At 44.5% G+C, this 22332-nt stretch overlaps 1 protein-coding gene across 1 annotated transcript in view; it reads left to right on the top strand.

Moving 5' to 3' along the window:
* Window positions 1-22332, top strand: part of SCNN1B (sodium channel epithelial 1 subunit beta) — a 126942-nt gene that overhangs the window by 9687 nt on the left and 94923 nt on the right. The gene's annotated exons all lie outside the window — the stretch shown is intronic.

The following is a 22332-nucleotide window of genomic DNA, read 5'->3' as shown; positions in this document are numbered from 1 at the left end:
ACTTTGTGCCATCTCGCCTTGCTGACCAGGCTGCAGAAGCTGCCGTGTCTGCATCATGGGGGTGGCCATCTTGCTTTTTGGAAATCTGAGAAATGATTACCTTTCGTGGAGAGCTCATGTTCCTGGGGAAGGTCTGACAACCGCTGCAAACATTAAGCAGTGAACTGTCTCAGTTGCTACACTGTCAGACATTTGCTTATGCTTAAAGCCAGGGCAGGATCATCATTCTGGCAGTGCTGTCCACTTCACAGAGACTCACAGAACAAACTGATCATGAAAGATATACACTTCCCCAGAAAGTAGCATAATCTATGAAAACAAAATAAATGTGTAGATAAGGCCAAATTTATACTTTGTTCGTCCTTTAGCTAACTTTCTCATTGTGGCCCTTCCATGTGCCCTAGCCACCCTTCTATTTCATGTGTATACCCCTCTTCCATGTGCAACATTCAGGTACAGAAGCCCCACTCCTTTGCTCCCCTTTTCAATGTGTTGCTTCCATTTTAGGTTTCTTTTTCTCTTTTGCCAGTGGCATAGCAATAGGGCAGTGATAGGCGAACTTGGCTCTCCAGCTGTTAAGGAACTACAAGTCCCACAATGCATTGCAGGAGTCTGACAGCCACAGTCATGATTCATAAAGGCAATTGCACTGTGGGAGTTTGCCTATCACTGCAATAGGTGATAACCCACCACAGTTGAGAGAGCATCCAAAGTGCAGAGAAGTGGTAGCGGAGCGTCATACTTTACCTTCTTACAGCAGAGCAACATGTCCTCACACTCCTCTCTTCACTGTATCTGCTGTAAAGCCTATCTCCTTGCTGCTCCGGCCTGTGCATGTCATGTGACATGCATCAGGAGTCACAAGGAGGCTGTATGGGAGCTGCAATGAGTAAAAGAGTGGGGGGTAGCAGGGGGAGCGCAGTCAGATGAGTTTTGCGGGGGACCCTGCTTTGTTCAAATTATGCCTCTCTGCCCTATAGTGTTGCCTGAGGGATCAGGTACCGATGCCCACCAGGCCACTTTAATGTTGCGTGTGTACATGCCTTTAAACTGCCTTCCTGCCCAATGCTGATAGAATATTTCATTAAATAACACTATTGGGCAGATCACTCACTTGCAACTTTTAACTATCATGCATTATCAAGATCTCTTCCAATTTCACTGAAATATTAGTGACCTCTAGCCCAGAGACGTTTCATTAAATCAGGTCCAAATACTGTGAAGAAGACACAACATGCCTCGTAGCCACAGATCATGTGATCTATCACCTAGCCTGTGGGTTAGATGACAGGTTTTGGGAGTTTGGGAGCTTGTTTTTTACAGTTTACCGTAAGGAAATGGCACCTTTTACTCATATTTCTTTGAAGTGTGATTAAGGGCAGGTCTACCTTAATTAACTATGTATCCTAAAATACTGTGACATCATCAATTATGACCTTTGTGTGCACAAATGCAAATTTTATACATTGTCTAAACTGGTTTTTCTGACTATAAGTGGCTGTTTCCTCAAAAAGAAGTTGGTAAATGAAAAGTGATGCTACATTCCTACATTTGGCTGCCTGACACCAAGGCTAAATAAATGTATGGCGGATCCAGTGGCGTAGGAATAGTGGGTGCAGAGGTTGTGACCGCATCGGGGCCCTTGGACCATAGGGGCCCTGAGGGGACCTGCCTCAAACGCAGTATTAGCTTGGTAGTAGTGATCAACACACTTTTTCCCATCCCCTGCTTGCACCTCTGACACTGTGGTTTTCCTTGATTGGTTTTGGTGCGCCGTAGCAATTGTTATGTGTAGAGTGCTTGGGGGGGGGGGGGGCAATGTAAAACTTGCATGGGGGCCCACAGCTTCTTAGCCACACTACTTGGTGGATCTTGTCACTCAGCTGTTAAAGTGCACCAGAGCTGAACAATTAAAAAGATTTTATACATACCTGGGGCTTCCTCCAGCCCCATCCGCGCCGATCGCTCCCACGCCGCGTCCTCCGCTGCCCACAGCTTCGGGAACCAGGTCCCCGCACTTCCGTCAGTCGGAGTCTAACGTAAGAGAAGTGTGCTGTTTGCGTATCTCTCCAGCAGCCACTGGAGAGATACGTAGAGGGCGCACTTCTCCTGCGTAGCTGGCCGTGACTGACGTCACTGACGGGACCCGGTTCCCGAAGATGTGGGCAGCGGAGAATTCGGCGTGGGAGCGATTGGAGTGGATGGGGCTGGAGGAAGCCCCAGTTATGTTTAACATATTTTTAAATGTTCAGCGCTAAGTCCCTTTAAAGGGAATCTTAAGTTAAAAAAATTCACTTAATAATGAATTGTATGTGTAGTACAGCTATGAAATAGAACATTAGTAGCACAGTCAGTTACAGTGTTGTTTTCTGAGGCACTATACTTCAAAGAAACAGGACAGGCAGCTTCATATAAAAATTTTACTGCAGGGAAGTTTAAAGGGTCATCAGCTCTGCTCTGTTTCATAGTTTAAAATACAGTGTGGTTTGTACATTGCAAATATGATAGAATGATGCAATGCTACCTGAAAATAAACACGAGACTAATTTCTATGCTACTAATGTTCTGTTAATTATTCGTACTACACATACAATTCATTATATACGTTTTTTTGTCACATTAATCGATTTGTCTGATTATTAGGCTGCCATACCCTGATCCACTGGAATGCTTGCAGTGTGCTTATCAGAAATCTGGGGTCCAATTGATCTAAAGTGTGGTTGAGCATGATGTATTATCTTGACAGATTGCAGCGGGATAAGGGTTTGTATTACACTGAGCAGCAGGAAAACAGCAGATTGGTAGATTTCTGTGTTACTGTATATTTTTTACTGCGTGATTTATCTAAAGAAGCCTACGTGTGAAATGTGATCTATACCTATATTTTGAACTTTGACACATTATTAAGGTAGTACAATTCCTTTTTAAATTACTTTAATCATTGTGAATCTAGGGATGCTATGGTATATTTTATACTTATGCATCTGTGATTTGGCCCCTATTTATACTGCCACTAACCACTCCTGGTTTTTCTCCTACATTTTCTTTGCATTTGTATTTGGGTTTTTTTGTTTTGTTTTTTTTTTTTGGGGGGGGGGGGGGTGTTGAGGTCACATACCTTGATTTGGGCTATTGAGGGTTGTCAATGAATTTAAAAACCTTGAGTTACCAATGCATATTTAGATATGTCAATTATATTTGAAATGGAGTACCAGAAGGCTTGGTTTTGGCACCTATTTCATTTCTGTTATAAATGATGGTGATGTTGAGAAACTATGTCTGCACATATGCAAAGTTTTGTGTACCTGTTACATGTATGCTTTGTATCTTCTCTTTCTTTCTCAATAAAAAATATAAAGTTGAAAAAAAAATTGATGATGATGATAAAGATGATGAATACTATCTGTGTATTTGCAGATGACACAATTCTTTGTCATAAAATACATTCCAGTTGTCTCCAGTTTAAAAGGTGACTAAAGCTATGGACAGGTGTTCACATTCTGTCACCCTTAGCAATCAATAAGCGATCGATAGGGTGAGTGATCATTATACAGACATGCTGCTATGCTGCAGCCAAGCAGCTTCATCTGTGTAGCAGTAAACAGAGGCGCCAGTCAGAGCCGGGACAAGGTCCTCCAGCACCCGAGGCTGAGACACCAAAGTGCGGCCCTCCATCCCTCCCACCCATCACACACACACAGTTATCTGGCTTGCAGTCACTGCCATGTATGCCCTTTTCTTATTTCTCTTTGCTTCAAACACAATAGGGGATTGACAGCTGAGTGAGTTGGGCGCCCCCTCCTACACTGCGCCCTGTGGCTGGAGCTTCTCTCGCCTCTGCCTTGGCCCGGCCCTGGCGGCAGTAGGACAAAAGTTATTAAAAGGTTTCAAAGTAGAGGATGCAGTGGTGGACTTAGCTCCTCCAAGTTGACACAAAAACAGTATTGATAAAATATCAATAAAGCAAATTTTATTTACATCCTCCTGGGTTCGACACATATTTCACAAGCATTACCCTGCTTCGTCAGGCAATAAGGATATAGCAATGTAGGTCTGAGCCAAGCGCCTCTGTCACGGTCCGGCTGCGGTACTAAAAAGTAGGTGATAAAGTACTGTCAGAATTATTCTGAATATTTTATTGCTTGCTGGTGGCTTAAAGGGCATTTTATTGATAATGTGTGAAAATATCAGCTAGGAGAAAACTTGTGAGATTTTTAGTTCTTTTGTTTTCAGTTGTACATTGCTAGAAAGTTATTTTGTAGACAACATGAAAATTGATCTCCTGGGAGAAAGCTAAAGAGAAAAGTTGCTTGAATTTGGGCCATAGACTTACTACTTCATGTGTATTTTTAGATGTTTGCCAGTGCGTGATGCATGCATGGGATTTCTTTACTTTCTCTGAGAATACTGTAGGTGTTTTGTGACTTGTAAGTTTATGGCTTTACAAGAATAAAGAGCTTTTTAGTGCCTTGCTATCTCTGCATCATTACTGCCTGGTAAACGCTCCGCGTATTGTCTAAATGTTTTCACAACATCGCATTTGCTACTGCAGTTTGTGGGAAACGTTCAGTAAAAAAAAAAGAAAACATTTCAGCTTATCTTTGAGTTTTGTCAACAGAGAGTCTCAGATTCTCATTTTTACTGCCACTACCTGGGTAGGTTTTCTCTGTCCCCTATGGCGGTATACTGAGGCTTTTACAGAACGTTGTGAAAAATCTAGAATAAATGGTTTGCACGCAGCAGGGTTCATTGCTTTATGAGTAATGTGGTGTTTACGAGTTCAGGAAACTGTACTATTCTGAGAATGTCTCTGTGTCATCAGGGGTGACCTAAGTGCCCTTCACCTATCAAAGCTGCTAGGTAGGTATAGTGCTTGTATCCAGGTGAGTGAAAACAGGGCTTACCGTACAAATCTGTTCGATGGAAAAGCCACTTCAAATTTAGTCACGTGAAAGGGAAATAAACCCCGTAGAAATTATTTGATTGGTTCAACATTTAGCAATTTAATCATATTTTGTAATCCATTCTTTATTTTTATTTCTTTGTTAACAGGGATATTTTATTACAAGTTTCGAAATATCATTATAAAAGTTCATTTTGTATTTTAAATAATCATCATAGACACATATGTTGCATGTGGAGAAAAAGTACCGGTAAATACACTCCTACATATATTAGTGCAAGTGATCATAAAAAATTCACATAGTATGCTAATATTCAAATACAGTTCAAATACAGTAGAGTTCCAGTTATCGGAAACTAAACTAACCAGCACAAATTGCCGGCAATACTCACTGTGGTGAAGGCCAACTTCTTAGATTGTTTGCGAACTTCTGTTGTGCTTTTCCCTTTAGCAGCCAATTTATTTACAGGCTTGCTAGTGTTCTAGGCCAATTGATTTTAGCACATTTTTGTTTCTTACTTGTTACATTACTTTGTTTCTAATTAGTACTGCTGTAATGTGTATTCATGGCCACTTGTCACTAGGGATAAAGAGTAGAGAAACCGAGAGCCCAATATAGTGTAGTATGTTAAGCATAAATGAAGTAAAGGTTATCGTGAGAAAATTATACTCACAAACATGGGTTACCACACAGGCAACCACTGTATAGGCAGGTGAGGAGATTAGACCTGTCCTCACTCAGGGATAAGAAGTCGCTCTCTGTAGATGCGAAAGGGGGTAGATCACCCCTCCACCAGGGGTGGACACGGTATAGCAGTAGGAGAACAGAGGCGCCAGCAGGATAAAAGTGGATAAAAACTTTAAAATTTGCTGGGAGGAAGTGGTGGACTTACCTCCATAAAGCAGACACGAAAGACTGTCTGAATAGTAGTCACATTTATTAATTAGTACCCCAAAACAGTGCAACGCGTTTCGCAGGCCCAGCCCGCTTCATCAGGCAATAAAAATGGGGACAAGACAGAATTTCAGCAATAGCAGGTGTAGCGCCTCCTAGGAAGCGGGCTGGGCCTGCGAAACGCGTTGCACTGTTTTGGGGTACTAATTAATAAATGTGACTACTATTCAGACAGTCTTTCGTGTCTGCTTTATGGAGGTAAGTCCACCACTTCCTCCCAGCAAATTTTAAAGTTTTTATCCACTTTTATCCTGCTGGCGCCTCTGTTCTCCTACTGCTATAACTTGTCACTAGGGGGCAGTGTGAGACAATAACAGAAGACTTCTGCTTTCAGTTCATTATTTTCTGCTAACAGAGAGAGATCAAAGCATTCCAAGAATTTACAGCACATGAGTTCTGCCAACTGAGCTCAAAAGCATGGCACTTGTCTCAAACGAGATAACTCTATGTAAGCTGATAATGGGTTAAAGACTGGGTTCCAACTGTGTTAAATTGTTCCTTTAATGTTTTAATAAAGGCTGTTTTAAAAAAAAGACTGGGTTCCACAGCTCTCTGCAGGTCAATATACTTTCAATAAAAGAAATACAAAGAGATAGCCATAGCAGCGACAGACGCTGTTTCGGACAAAGTCCTTCCTCAAGCTGTATCAGGCTCTCTCTGAAATACAATCCAATTGCTACTCCTATATATACTAGCTGTCAAAACGACATAACCAATCAGGATGCAGGGTATATGGAGGACCTGATGGGGAACTGCAAGAAAGCCAAGTAAGCTACACCCACTAAGATAAAGAGCCAATCGCTGTAAGACCCAAAAATTCAAATATTCCCTTACGTCCTCCTTCCAACTGACAAAAATGTAGAGGACCTGATGGGGAACTGCAGCTCACTCCCCGTGTGCCATGCCAAAACACTTCCTGGAACGTCATGGTAACATCATGACGTACGCATTGACGCATGCGTAAACGTAAATATACGCGTCAAAAAATCCGCATGATTACATGCGTACAAGTGTCTGCGCATGCGTAAAAATGTCCGCATGAATCCCAAAAGTGGGAAATAGAAAAAATGCAAAAAGGCACAATAAATATGTACACAAATATAGAGCGTACAATATGCAAAGTGATGATGGCATGACAATAGGGGATATCAAAAACATGCTAACCTACATTAGCCAAAGTATGTTCACCCATAAAAAATTAATGGATGAAAAGTGGGCCTATCTGTGAATATCAAAAGTCAAAATACAGGTTCCCCCATATCCTATCTGCATCCCGACCACATAAAAGAGACACACATTACAAATATTAGAGCCATAGATATAAACCAACAACCCCTTACACTAAAAAAGAAAGAGATTGTGGATCACAATATATCACAAGCATGCCACCCCCCAACCTCCACCCATAACCAAGCTAGACCAAGTATCGAAGACAACGGAGTTAGATACAAAAAGAGAGATCATAGTCCCTGTTAAGTCCACTATTACCCAGTGCTCCCAGGCGTTTAATCCAGAAAGCTTCCCTCCTGAGAAGATCCTTCGCTCTATCCCCCTAAAGTCGCTGGGAACCCCATCTATGACTTGAACTCTCAGTTGCGAGACCGTGTGGTGGCATACAGTAAAATGCTGAGAAACAGCTTGTTCCATATTAAGTGTTCTAATAGCAGATTTGTGAGAGGAGATACGTTCGCGCAGCCGTTGTGTGGTTTCACCCACGTACACCAACCCACAAGGGCATCTAAGCAAATATACAACATATGAAGAATCACAGGTGTAGAGGCCCCGTATAGAGAACCTCTCACACCTGGATGGATGCGCGAACGTATCTCCCCTCACAATGTGGCTGCATAAATGGCAGCCTAAACACGGGAAAGTGCCCCTTCTAGAGGTCACCGCAGGGATAACAGGCCTAGATTTAATTGTATCTCTTACTGTAGGGGCCCGCTTAAATGAAAAAAGGGGCGGATAGCGGAACTCCTCAATATGAGGAAAGGATTCTTTCAAGAGGCCCCAATGTTTCCTCACAATAGACCCCAGCTGATTGCTGCAGGTATTGTAACGGGAAACAAAGGGGAGTCTTGGCCCAGAAGAACGTTTCCTACGTGAAGGCAATTCATCTAAGGTATATTCAGGATAACCTCTACGCCTAAACTTATCCCTCATTTCCACAATACGGGTCTCCCTGACGGCAGGATTAGAGACAATCCTCCTGACTCTACCCAACTGGCCACCCGGAATATGTTCACGGGTAGACTTAGGATGAAAGCTGGTAAATTCCAGCGAAGAATTTCGGTCAGTTGGTTTGACAAATAGATCAGTTTGGAATGTCATTCCAGAACGGATTACCATAGTGTCCAAGAAGGCAACACGATCGGGGTGCACATGCGCCGTCAACCGAATACTCGGACAGCTCTCATGAAGATCATTAAGGAAGACCGCCAGGGCCTCCTGGGGCCCCCTCCATACGCAAAATATATCATCGATATATCGTAACCAGCACACAACATGCCTACGATAATATTCATGAGTGTAGACAAATGCCTCCTCAAAGAGGCCCATATAAAGGTTTGCGTAGGAGGGGGCCACATTTGATCCCATGGCGGTCCCTCTGCACTGTTGATAGTATACGCCCTCAAAGACAAAATAGTTTTCCTCCAATATAATCTTAAGTAGAGAAATAGCAAATTTTCTCTGCCCCTCAGAGAGATCCGATTGGGTAAGTAAGAACCAATCCACAGCCTCTACACCCCCATCGTGTGGGATGGAGGTGTAGAGGCTTTCTACATCAAGAGTTACCAAATAAAAATCAGAAGATCCGACATTCAACAACTTCAACTTATCAAGGAACATGGTTGTATCCTTGAGATATGAATCTAATAATACAACAAACGGTTGCAATAACTTGTCCAAAAATTTGGCCAAAGGGACAAAAATTGAACCTACCCCAGCCACAATGGGTCTCCCCGGTGGTTGGAGTAGGTTCTTATGGATTTTCGGTAGCGTATAGAATTGGGGGGTTGCAGGGTGGTCACATAGTAGAAACCTACGCATATCCTCATCTATTATATTACTAGAATAGGCCTGATCTAAGGCAGTCTGTATTCTTCTGCGTATATGGTGAATAGGATCACCAGTTAGTCTCTTATAGACATCAGATTGACTCAATTGAGAGGAAATGTCTTCCTTATAGTAGCTCGTATCTAGGACCACCACTGCTCCCCCCTTATCGGCCGCCCTAATAGTGATGTTAGAATTCGCCTGCAGTCTCTGAAGAGCAATCCTGTCAGATTGATTCATGTTGGACCTATATTGTAAATGTCCACTACGAAAATTGCGCTCCAGAGATTGTATATCTTCCAGAATTCTTGAAGCGAACATGTCAATTGCAGGGTTGCTTGGCGGAGAGAAAGAACTTTTATTTCTCAGGCCAAATTCTCTAGCTGAAAAAGTTCCCTCCTCAGGGGATCGAGGTCTAGACAAAAAGGAATTATTAGCGAAAAAAACTTTAAGTTTGACGTTGCGTAAAAAACGGAAACACTCTTGTTCAATGAGGAAAAAGTCAGGCGGATTGGTTGGACAAAATCCAAGGCCATGGTTCAATACTCGTAACTCCGTGTCATTCAGTTGATAACTGGATATATTTACAACTAACGGAGGGTCTGATTCTTTCGTTCTCTCAAGTTCATCCTGTTGGATGATGGCATGCGTACTCCGTCGTTGTTGTTTCCGCTTGAATCGCTTACCACCACGTCGTTTTTTCGTTGGGAGCCACTAGCAGCGCTATCATCAGACGACATCGGGGCATCAGTAGAATTATCACCTCCACCAGATCTAGGTGCCCGTTTAGATGTATGTCGAGGTTTCTTTGGTTTTGATACAGGAGGCCTTCTGCCCCTACCAAATGAGACTTTTTGCCACGCATACACAAAGCCAGACGTGTAGTCGTTACTGTCTCTCTGGAACTTCTCTCTTTTCTCCACCTCTGCCATCGATTGATAGATCTCTAGTTTCGATTTCAATTGCTCCTGGAAACCGGTAAATTCCTCCACGGACAGCAATGTTTTGAGGTCAGTACACATTTTGGCGATCTTATCATCCAAGGTGGACAACTCACGTTGTATTCTGATAACAAGATGTACCATGGCATCAAATGCCGCCTTGTTCCAGATATGCTCCCACCCGGTACAGAACTCGCCATCTTTTGGAAATAACACTGGAGGCACATTGACCCTCATCTGCCTTGGAATGCGTCCGACGCGGTGGTATTCCGCTAAAGTTTTGGCATGGATGTCATAATCAATGCGTCTGCGATTGAGTTGTTCCAATTCTCTTTTCAGAAAGAGATGGTCTGGTTGTTGTAGAAAGGACACTCCTCCGGCAGCTTCAGACATAACTCGGATAGCTTGGTCATTGGTGTAAGCCAAGGTAATAGCAGCAAGGCTTCCTTCTGTGTCACCCATGGTGCCAACGTCGTGGGCCATAGACATAGAAACTGGATAGACCAGCACCCGAATGGGGACAGACGTGTGCTAGAGTGGAAAGACCCAACAGCCCTCAGAGGGTCAGCAAAGTCCAACACGAGAAGTCCACAGCACCACGTCAGTAATGTATAGCTCTTTTATTAAAAGAAATACAAAGAGATAGCCAAAGCAGCGACAGACGCTGTTTCGGACAAAGTCCTTCCTCAAGCTGTATCAGGCTCTCTCTGAGTGCTGTGGACTTCTCGTGTTGGACTTTGCTGACCCTCTGAGGGCTATTGGGTCTTTCCACTCTAGCACACGTCTGTCCCCATTCGGGTGCTGGTCTATCCAGTTTCTAAATATACTTTCAATGACTGTATTTTAACAAGGAATACAGAGTTCAGTTTGTATTCAGAGTAGGGTATAGTAATGTGTGAGTTGGGCCTATTTTTAACATTGAGTCTCAAGCAACCAGAAAGCAGTGGCTAGATAGTGTAAAGGTTAAGGGCTCTGCCTCTGACACAGGAGACCTGGGTTCAAATCTCGGCTCTGCCTGTTCAGTAAGCCAGCACCTATATCAGTAAGGAGTTTCTTGGGCAAGTCTCCTTAACACTGCTACTGCCTACTGAGTGCGCTCTAGTGGCTGCCTCGCAAGCGCTTTGAGTCCAACAGGAGAAAGGCGCTATACAAATACTGTTATTATTATTATTATTATTATAAAGCACAACTAGCCGGTATCAGCCAATCCTCGTAATAATATTTATATTAATCGATCTATCAATATATAGTATAAAACCTACTTGCACGTTACGTCCCTAGAAATGACAGATGTCCCCCAATGCCTGCCAACTGCTCAACAGCAAAGAACCCACTGCTTGCCGGATAGGTGAACAGCATTTTAGGTTGCGTACACAGAAACAGGTACTGTCGCCTGCATGGATCGGGACCCGATCGCTTGGGTGACAGATTGGAGCCAAGTTCTCTACAAGCGATTTGCTAATAGCCTGCCATTCAGCTGTGGCCCAGGACACACAATATATATGTTCACATTTGTATATGCACACAAAAAAATCAGGTCGGTATTTTACAGTGTGCAGTGCATGTAAGTATGCCGTAACTCCTGATGCTCATTTCATGGCCGACTACTGTTGAGAACCACAAACTCTCCATAGCAGGATGTATCCTGTAAATGCCACTACACATGTGTTCCTGGGTATGAAAGTCAAATCGGACATCAAAATATGACTTTATTACAACGCATTCATTTCCAAACAAGCCAATAGCTATATATTGCTGTAAATTGGGATGGAACACCGCCCTCCCAATGATGCTTAGCCTAGGCTGTTTACCTATGCAACTTTCTCCTCCAAGAGCAATCTGGGAGACCAGGTATTTATTCTGCTGGCTTCAGAGCATTCAGTAAACAATCATTCTGCAGTGATGCACCTGCCACCAGTGATAAAGAAAGAGAGAAGCCGGCACCGTCAAGTATATTTATGCTCTTTAATCGAATAAAAACATGCGTACAGCCAATATGCGACGTTTCAAAGCAGACAGCCTCTTTCTCAAGCTAAGCTGTGCATGACCAAATACATAATAAACAAACAGACTTTTTATACCCACAACATGGACATAAGGCAGCCAATCAGCGTTACTAACGTCAACGTCAGCCAATGAAATCAGGTCCTACCTAGTGGACCTGATAGAAAACCACAGTGCTGCCTACCTGATAGGATCATTTGAAGTGGAGTCCCACCTCCTCCTCATACACGCTTGTCCCAAGTGAGGCAAACGGCTACTCTCTGCTGGGCTGACATGCGGAAGTACGTCTCCGCCAGGCCACGCCCCCGGCGGACCTGAGAGGAGACCCTCCGCACTACGTAAGGGAGAGGGCGGAAACAAGCCGTCCGCTCCCCTTCTGCCCAGCAACAAGTGACGTGAGCAGAGGAATCTCCGCTCATTCGTCACTATAGATGTAAATAGAGAGCCAAAATGTCCACCCCCATCGGGAAAGGAGAGCGTGTGCCTGTTGTCTAGCAGCGGCACCGCTCGTACACAGTGTGTCATTTGTATCATATATATATATATATATATATATATATATATATATATATATATATATATATATATATATATATATATGTATGTTACTACAAAAGCAGAATTTAAAAGAAGTTAGTGCAAAATAGCAGAGACGAATCAAAAAATTACTGTAGAGATGCGATATAATAGCAACCAGTCCATAGCATCAGAAGGATAAGAGAAATAGGAAAAAGGAAAAGGAGAAGTATATAGGATAAAAAGAAAGAAAAAGAGGAGGGGGAAAGAGAAAAACAAAGAAGGGCAGGGAGGGTGGAGAGGGGGCGGCATCTCGAAACGCCCAAGGACCTAACCTATAATAGAAAAATAACATAAAAATAAGATATAATCTATAATCCAAAAGGAGGCTGTACACCATGGAGGAGAGGGAAATCTCTCCTGTGATACATTTAACAGTATTAATTAGGGTGAGGAAAGATTTAACAGTGGGCAAACTTTGACTAAATAACTTATAAAGTAATCTTGTACAAAATAAGTGATTGTATTCAATAGGTTATTCTCAGAATAGTTTCTCTTTAAACAACCCAGCCAGGCATCAATCAGCACAGGCACCATACTGAACGTCCTTTTCTCCTCCGTAAGTATACTCACCATAGTTCATTAGGACATGCCTTGCCTCCTGGTTAGTTATTGGAAAGCGGCATCACATTGGATAGGGTCATCTTTTCAATCTGTTCTCCTGCAAGCAAGAACTTGATTGGCCCTCAGACAGCAACATGGCTCATGCTCCCACTCTCAGTGTGAGAGCTTACATGAGCTGTATTCAAAAGTATGCTTGACAGTTTATAAATAGCTACTTGAGTGAATTATTTGAAGATTTTTCCTACATAGTACACTAAGGTAAACTGGTGATGCTATTGGCTATTTAGTGGTGATGATTTCATAGCAGTGTCATATCTGATAAATAAACCATATTTCTGTGTGAAACATGTCACTTTGCTGTCAGATTCCATAACCGCCCACAAATACAATCAATTACTCTTTCTTCTAACACTGCTCATTTATATAATGAAACCACTCCCTTGGACCAGCCCAAAATCGTTCTTGGAAATCAAGTACTACCGGTTAGCGTGTAATTGTTCCACCTAGGCAAACAGATTTCTCTTCTGTAACAACATTGATAGAAGTATAAAGATTATATGGAGCTTTATTTACAAAGTGTTTCAAGTTCACAGAGGTTTTTTTTGCATTCTACAGAACAGTATTTTACTAATTATGCATAAATATGTTATGTCATATAAAAAATGCCATTTATGCAGAATAACAAAATACTCCCATAGATCTCCAGCAACCTCCTCATATAAATATGCTCATTCACCCTCCCCAGTCAGTCTTAAAGCGGACCTGACCTCTTGCACAGGACAGAAGGAAAACAGAGAAATGCACCCTGTATGTATTTTGAGAGTTTAGCCTGTCTAATGCCTCCTCATTTGTGCCTAATCACAACCTGATTGTGATTGTAATTTGATCGCTCCCCTGTGTCAACTGACTGCCACAGCAGATAAGGCAGATAAGCTCATTTGAAAGTACAGGATGTTAACAATATGTCTGCTTGATGAATCAGAAAGTAGAAACTTTGCAAATTTTAGGATTTGTTTCAGCTGTAACAAAAAAATGTTTTGTTTAACGGTTATTGTGCTGTTGCATATCTTTTACAGCAGAGAGGACACACTGAGTTCAGGTCCATTTTAAACTCAAACTACTAGAGACCTACAGTGGGATGCAAAAGTTTGGGCAACCTTGTTAATCGTCATGATTTTCTTGTATAAATCGTTGGTTGTTACGATAAAAAAATGTCAGTTAAATATATCATATAGGAGACACACACAGTGGTATTTGAGAAGTAAAATGACGTTTATTGGGTTTACAAAAAGTGTGCATTAATTGTTTAAATAAAATTAAGCATGTGTATAAATGTGGGCACTGTTGCTATTCTATTGATTCCAAAACCTTTAGAACTAATTATTGAAACTCAAATTGGCTTGGTAAGTGTAAGGATCTGCTGGGTTGCCCGTGCAGGCAGGCAGCCTTTTGACCACTGTTCAGGTCTGCATTCTGCAGGTCTCTGGAAGAGAGACCTTTTGTCAGTTGTGCAGCTTGCTGCTGAGGAATTTGCATACGTTTGTCATGCAGATTGCCTAACTTGTGACAAAAAATAAAATCTTCTATGAACTCACCGTACTACTAACAGAATACCTTGGGGTGTCTTCTTTCTAAAATGGAGTCATTTGTGGGGTTCCTATACTGTCCTGGCATTTTAGGGGCCCTAAACCGTGAGGAGTAGTCTTGAAACAAAATTTCTCAAAATGACCTGTGAAATCCTAAAGGTACTCATTGGATTTTGGGCCCCTTAGCGCAGTTAGGGTGCAAAAAAGTGCCACACATGTGGTATCTCCGTACTCGGGAGAAGTAGTACAATGTGTTTTGGGGTGTATTTTTACACATACCCATGCTGGGTGGGAGAAATAACTCTGTAAATGGACAATTGTGTGTAAAAAAAATCAAAAGATTGTCATTTACAGAGGTATTTCTCCCACCCAGCATGGGTATGTGTAAAAATACAACCCAAAACACATTATACTACTTCTCCCGAGTACGGCGATACCACATGATTGGCACCTTTTTGCAGCCTAACTGCGCTAAGGGGCCCAAAGTCCAATGAGTACCTTTAGGATTTCACAGGTCATTTTTGTTTCAAGACTACTCCTCGCGGTTTAGGGCCCCTAAAATGCTAGGGCAGTATAGGAACCCCACTAATGACCCCATTTTAGAAAGAAGACACCCCAAGGTATTCCTTTAGGAGTATGGTGAGTTCATAGAAGATTTTATTTTTTTGGCACAAGTTAGCAGAAATTGATTTTAATTGTTTTTTTCACAAAGTGTCATTTTCCGCTAACTTGTGACAAAAAATAAAATCTTCTATGAACTCACCATACTCCTAACGGAATACCTTTGGGTGTCTTCTTTCTAGAATGGGGTCATTTGTGGGGTTCCTATACTGCCCTGGCATTTTAGGGGCCCTAAACCGTGAGGAGTAGTCTTGAAACCAACAATGTCGCAAAATGACCTGTGAAATCCTAAAGGTACTCATTGGACTTTGGGCTCCTTAGCGTACTTAGGGTGTAAAAAAGTGCCACATATGTGGTATCGCCGTACTCAGGAGAAGTAGTTTAATGTGTTTTGGGGTGTATTTTTACACATACCCATGCTGGGTGGGAGAAATATCTCTGTAAATGACAATCTTTTGATTTTTTTACACACAATTGTCCATTTACAGAGAGATTTCTCCCACCCAGCATGGGTATGTGTAAAAATACACCCCAAAACACATTATACTACTTCTCCTGAGTACGGCGATACCACATGTGTGACACTTTTTTGCAGCCTAGGTGCGCTAAGGGGCCCAACGTCCTAATCACAGGTCATTTTGAGGCATTTGTTTTCTAGACTACTCCTCACGGTTTAGGGCCCCTAAAATGCCAGTGCAGTATAGGAACCCCACAAGTGACCCCATTTTAGAAAGAAGACACCCCAAGGTATTCCGTTAGGTGTATGGCGAGATCATAGAAGATTTTATTTTTTGTCACAAGTTAGTGAAAAATGACACTTTGTGAAAAAAAAAAAAAATCAATTTCCGCTAACTTTTGACAAAAAATAAAATCTTCTATGAACTCGTCATACACCTAACAGAATACATTGGGGTGTCTTTTTTCTAAAATGGGGTCAGTTTGTGGGGTTCCTATACCGCCCTGGCATTCTACGGGCCCAAAACCGTGAGTAGTCTGGAAACCAAATGTCTCAAAATGACTGTTCAGGGGTATAAGCATCTGAAAATTTTGATGACAGGTGGTCTATGAGGGGGCAAATTTTGTGGAACCGGTCATAAGCAGCGTGGCCTTTTAGATGACAGGTTGTATTGGGCCTGATCTGATGGATAGGAGTGCTAGGGGGTGACAGGAGGTGATTTATGGGTGTCTCAGGGGGTGGTTAGAGGGGAAAATAGATGCAATCAATGCACTGGGGAGGTGATCGGAAGGGGGTCTGAGGGGGATCTGAGGGTTTGGCCGAGTGATCAGGAGCCCACACGGGGCAAATTAGGGCCTGATCTGATGGGTAGGTGTGCTAGGGGGTGACAGGAGGTGATTGATGGGTGTCTCAAGGTGTGATTAGAGGGGGGAATAGATGCAAGCAATGCACTGGCGAGGTGATCAGGGCTGGGGTCTGAGGGCGTTCTGAGGGTATGGGCGGGTGATTGAGTGCCCCAGGGGCAGATAGGGGTCTAATCTGATGGGTAGCAGTGACAGGTGGTGATTGATGAGTAATTAGTGGGTGTTTGGAGGAGAGAACAGATGTAAACACTGCACTTGGGAGGTGATCTGATGTCGGATCTGCGGGCGATCTATTGGTGTGGGTGGGTGATCAGATTGCCCGCAAGGGGCAGGTTAGGGGCTGATTGATGTGTGGCAGTGACAGGGGGTAATTGATGGGTAATTGACAGGTGATTGATGGGTGATCAGTGGGTTATTACAGGGAAGCACAGATGTAAATATTGCACTGGCGAATTGATAAGGGGGGGTCTGAGGGCAATCTGAGCGTGTAGGCGGGAGATTGGGTGCCCGTAAAGGGGCAGCTTAGGGTCTGATCTGATGGGTAACAGTGACAGGTGGTGATAGGGGGTGATTGATGGGTAATTAGTGGGTGTTTAGAGGAGACAATAGATGTAAACACTGCGCTTGGGTGGTGATCTGATGTCGGATCTGCGGGCGACCTATTGGTGTGGGTGGGTGATCAGATTGCCCGCAAGGGGCAGGTTAGGGGCTGATTGATGGGTGGCAGTGACAGGGGGTGATTGATGGGTGGCAGTGACAGGGGGTGATTGATGGGTGATTGACAGGTGATTGACAGGTGATCAGTGGGTTATTACAGGGAAGCACAGATGTAAATATTGCACTGGCGAATTGATAAGGGGGGGTCTGAGGGCAATCTGAGTGTGTAGGCAGGTGATTGGGTGCCCGCAAGGGGCAGATTAGGGTCTGATCTGATGGGTAACAGTGACAGGTGGTGATAGGGGGTGATTGATGGGTGATTTATGGGTAATTAGTGGGTGTTTAGAGGAGAGAATAGATGTAAACACTGCGCTTGGGTGGTGATCTGATGTCGGATCTGCGGGCCATCTATTGCTGTGGGTGGGTGATCAGATTGCCCGCAAGGGGCAGGTTAGGGGCTGATTGATGGGTGGCAGTGACAGGGGGTGATTGATGGGTGGCAGTGACAGGAGGTGATTGATGGGTGATTGACAGGTGATTGACAGGTGATTGACAGGTGATCAGGGGGGATAAATGCATACAGTACACAGGGGGGGGGGGGTCTGGGGAGAATATGAGGGGTGGGGGGGTGATCAGGAGGGGGCAGGGGGCAGGGGGCAGGGGGGGGGTAAAAAAAATAGCGTTGACAGATAGTGACAGGGAGTGATTGATGGGTGATTAGGGGGGTGATTGGGTGTAAACATGGGTCTGGGAAGTGGGCAAGGGGGGTCCTGAGGGGTGCTGTGGGCGATCTGGGGCGGGGGGGGGGGAAATCAGTGTGCTTGGGTGCAGACTAGGGTGGCTGCAGCCTGCCCTGGTGGTCCCTCGGACACTGGGACCACCAGGGCAGGAGGCAGCCTGTATAATACACTTTGTAAACATTACAAAGTGTATTATACACTTTGTATGCGGCGATCGTCTATTTAACATCCCGCCGGCGCTTCCGTATGGCTGGCGGGATGTTGCGGCGGGTGAGCGGTGAGAGGCAGAGGCGGAGGATCGCATCACGGATGACGCGATCGCTCCGCCCATGCCCCTACAAGGACCGCCGCCATTTGTCTATACGGCGGTCCTTGCGGGGTCCACTTCCCGGCCGCCATTTGTCAATGCGGCGGTCGGGAAGTGGTTAAGGAGGTCAACTGTAAGTTTCCCTCCTCTTTTAATTTTCTCTGAAGAGTAGCAACATGGGGGGTCTCAAAACAACTCTCAAATGACCTGAAGACAAAGATTGTTCCCCATCATGGTTTAGGGGAAGGATACAGAAAGCTGTCTCAGAGATTTCAGCTGTCTGTTTCCACAGTTAGGATCATATTGAGGAAATGGAAAATCACAGACTCACAGTTCAATTTAAGGCTCGAAGTCTCAGACCAAAAAAAATCTTGGATAGACAGAAGCGATGAATGGTGAGAACAGTCAGAGTCAACCCACAGGCCAGCACCAAAGACCTACAACATCATCTTGCTGCAGATGGAGTCACTGTGCATCGTTCAACCACTCGGCGCACTTTACACAAGGAGATGCTATATGCGAGAGTGATGCAGAGGAAGCCTTTTCTCGGCCCACAGCATAAACACAGCCGCTTCAGGTATGCTAGAGCACATTTGGACAAGCCAGCTTCATTCTGGAATAAGGTGCTGTGGACTGATGAAACTAAAATTGAATTATTTGGGCATAACAAGGACATTATGCATGTGTGAGGAAACGCGGAAAGCCGCCGCGTGTGCCAAGAGCTAGGCGGCTGACTCCGCGTCCTACGCATTGGTTTGCACGCGTTTGGGTGTGTGGTGGAACGCGGAAAAGCCGCCGCATGTCCTGACAGCAAAGCGGCTGTTTGCATGCAGCAGCGTGTGCTTGGTGTGGCTGGGTCTGTTAGTGCACTTAGGCAGATGGAGAGCTATGCACGCGCGGGCCTGAATCCAGGACCTTTATACTAGCAGGGGAAGTGTCAGCTGATCAGGAAGGTCAGCTGATTCCTGCAGGACTCATGATTGGCTGAATGGTTCGGGGGGGCGGCAGTGTCCAGCAACTATATATTCTGCTGCTTGGTCAGTTGCTGGTTGCCTGTCGTTGTGATCACAATGTGGGAGCACGCAGACCCTTAGTCAGATCCTTAAGTGTGCCGGGACCAGCTGGAGCTGTAATCCTACACTTAGCTAGATTCTGTTGATAGCTTAAAGTACTAGTTTGATTGTGATTATCTGTTATGACTTTCTGCCTGTCTGACTACTCTCCTGATATCTGATTTTGCACCTTGCCTTTCTGATACTCCGTTGCCAACCTCCGCTAGCCCCTGACTCTGCCTCTGTCTTCTGATCCTGTACTTTGATTGTCTGTGTGTTGCCGACCTGGCCTTCCCGACCCTGAGAACTATCTCTATCACTAGGAGATAGTTCATGCCTTGTATGTGCTGGGCACCTGCTCCACAGGGCCAGCTCTGTATGTGCTGGGCACCTGCTTCACAGGGCCAGCTCTGTATGTGCTGGGCACCTGCTCCACAGGGCCAGCTCTGTATTCGCTGGGCACCTGCTCCCCAGGGCCTTCCCGACCCTGAGAACTATCTCTATCACTAGGAGATAGTTCATGCCTTGTATGTGCTGGGCACCTGCTCCACTGGGCCAGCTCTGTATTTGCTGGGCACCTGCTCCCCAGGGCCAGCTCTGTATTTGCTGGGCACCTGCCCCATAGGGCCAGCTCTGTATTTGTTGGGCACCTGCTCCACAGGGCCAACTCTGTATTTGCTGCCTCAGGGCCCATCCTGTATTCATTGGGAACTCGCTCCTCAGGTTCCCCAAGCTTGTTACTATTCTTCTGTATTCTGATCTTGTACCTTGTCATTCTGATACCCTGTTGCCGAACCTCGGCTCGCTCCTATACTCTGCATCTGATTCCTGATTCTGTACCCCGATATTTCTGATACCCTGTTGCCGAACCCTGCTTGTTTATTAGACTCCGCCTCTGCTTTCTTATCTGTACTGTATCTGTCCGTGTGTTGCGACCTGGCTTGCCCGACTTCGAGAACTGACCTTACTGTTAGAGGCAGTTCCCAGATCTGTTAGTGACACTCTCTCGTAGGTGTCACTCACGTTCTGTCCTTCCTACGCTCCGCCTGACTCCTCCCCCGGGAGAGTCCAGGCCTTCGGAAGGAATCTGTATTGCTGCAGTACTTCATACTGTATGGCACTTGTTTCTGAGGCTTAGTCCTCACGGTATTACTGTTGCACCAAGCACTCACACTACTCAGGTGTTCAGAGGTTAGCGTTATATCGGATTATCGGTGATACTGCAGATCATCAATAATCGGATATATATCTGTATTCCCAGTGATACTGCAGATCACCGAGAATCAGACCCTCTCTGCTACACCGATCGTGACAGAACGACAGGCCTAAAAAAACATGGTGACACTTGATGAACGGATCGATGTGTTAACTGCCACTCTTAAGGAGGTTAAGAAAACGGTTGATACATTGCAGACTCAGGTTAACCAACTGACTGAGTCAATTAAGTGTATTTTAAACTCTGTTGCACCAGTGTCACCCCCCTCTGTAATTCAATCTAGAGTACCCTCACCTGGGAAATTCGTAGGGCACCACTCTAGGTTATCTGAATCAGAGAGGACGCGAAGACGCCTAGAGGGTCTTTGCTTCTATTGCGGACAACATGGCCATTGGGTACGAAATTGCAGGAAAAAGTCAAGAAATTTTTTTGGGGGATGGTGAAAGGCCCGAGTTCTAAGGAGTCTGCTGCGCCATCCCCAGGAAATACGGGATCTGGTGCTAGTTCAAATCCCGGCCTCCAGAAACCCTGTGTTGGTGTAACTGAACTTATGGTGGGAAATCTGTCGCTCAAATATTGCCCCGATTTAGATACCTCCCGTTCGTCTGATAAATCCTTTCCATGTTCACAGTGTAAAGAGGATTTTGTATATTATGCGGATCTCCTCAATCATAGAAAGTCCCACGTACATCCTGCACAACCTATGATTCCTGAGAAATCGCGTTCTGGTGAGAACTCATATAGGGGAAGTATGACCTCACTGGGAGTGGAAAATAGTTTTGAAGAACAGATAGAGAGCTACTATGCGGATAACATTTCCGAACTTTATGAGAGTGATGGCTCTATCTATAGTCATGAATCTGCTGCGCAAGGGTCAAGCTTGCTTATTGCAGCAAATCGAGTTCAGGAGTCTGAAACCGTACAGTCTTCAGCTCCATCATCTGACCAGATTCTAAGTAACCAGAAACCACATTCATGTTCTGAGCAGAAATTAGATCTTGTTAATCATAGTAGGCCCCACTTTAAGGGATACATATATTCATGTTCTAAGTGTGGGGACTCTTTTGTACCTGAGGGACGACCTGTGACTAATGGGAAATCTCACACAGGTGAGAAATTATACGTGTGTCCTGTATGTGAGGAGAAACTTCTCAGTCATGGGAAGTCTCACACCAATGAGAAAACGTATTCATGTTTTGAGTGTGGGGTCCCTTTTGTACCCGAACTACCGCCTGTAGCCCATGGGAGATCTCACACCGGTGAGAAGCTGTACTGGTGTTCTGTATGTGAGGAAGAACTTCTCAGTCATGGGAAGTCTCACACTGATGAGAAATCACATTAATGTTCTGAGTGTGGGAAATGTTTGAAAACATAACATAAATCTTGTCAATCGTAGAAACTCACACTGCGGGAGACAGCTTTATTCGTCTTCTGAGTGTGTAACATGTTTTGTAAATAACACTGAACTTCTCAGTCATTGGAAGTCTCACACCGATGAAAAAACGTATTCATGTTCTGAGTGTGGGAAATGTTTTTCGCCTGATCCACCGGTTGTCACTCATGAGAAATCTCGCACCTGTGAAAGGTTGTATTTATGTTCTGAATGCGAGGAATTTAGTGACTATCACATTTATGCCTTGTTCCAAAATCCTGAATCTGACACAGGACGGTCCTCGACTTTGGTAGCTGACCTCGCTATCATTGTCTCCTGGGGATCTGTCTGGGGCGTGTCCGGAGTCCACGCCTCGGGGGGGTACTGTGAGGAAACGCGGAAAGCCGCCGCGTGTGCCAAGAGCTAGGTGGCTGACTCCGCGTCCTACGCGGCGGTTTGCA

The sequence above is a fragment of the Hyperolius riggenbachi genome, chromosome 7, assembly GCF_040937935.1.
Source record: "Hyperolius riggenbachi isolate aHypRig1 chromosome 7, aHypRig1.pri, whole genome shotgun sequence".
Lineage (NCBI taxonomy): Eukaryota > Metazoa > Chordata > Amphibia > Anura > Hyperoliidae > Hyperolius > Hyperolius riggenbachi.
This window is presented reverse-complemented; position numbering and strand designations above follow the sequence as displayed.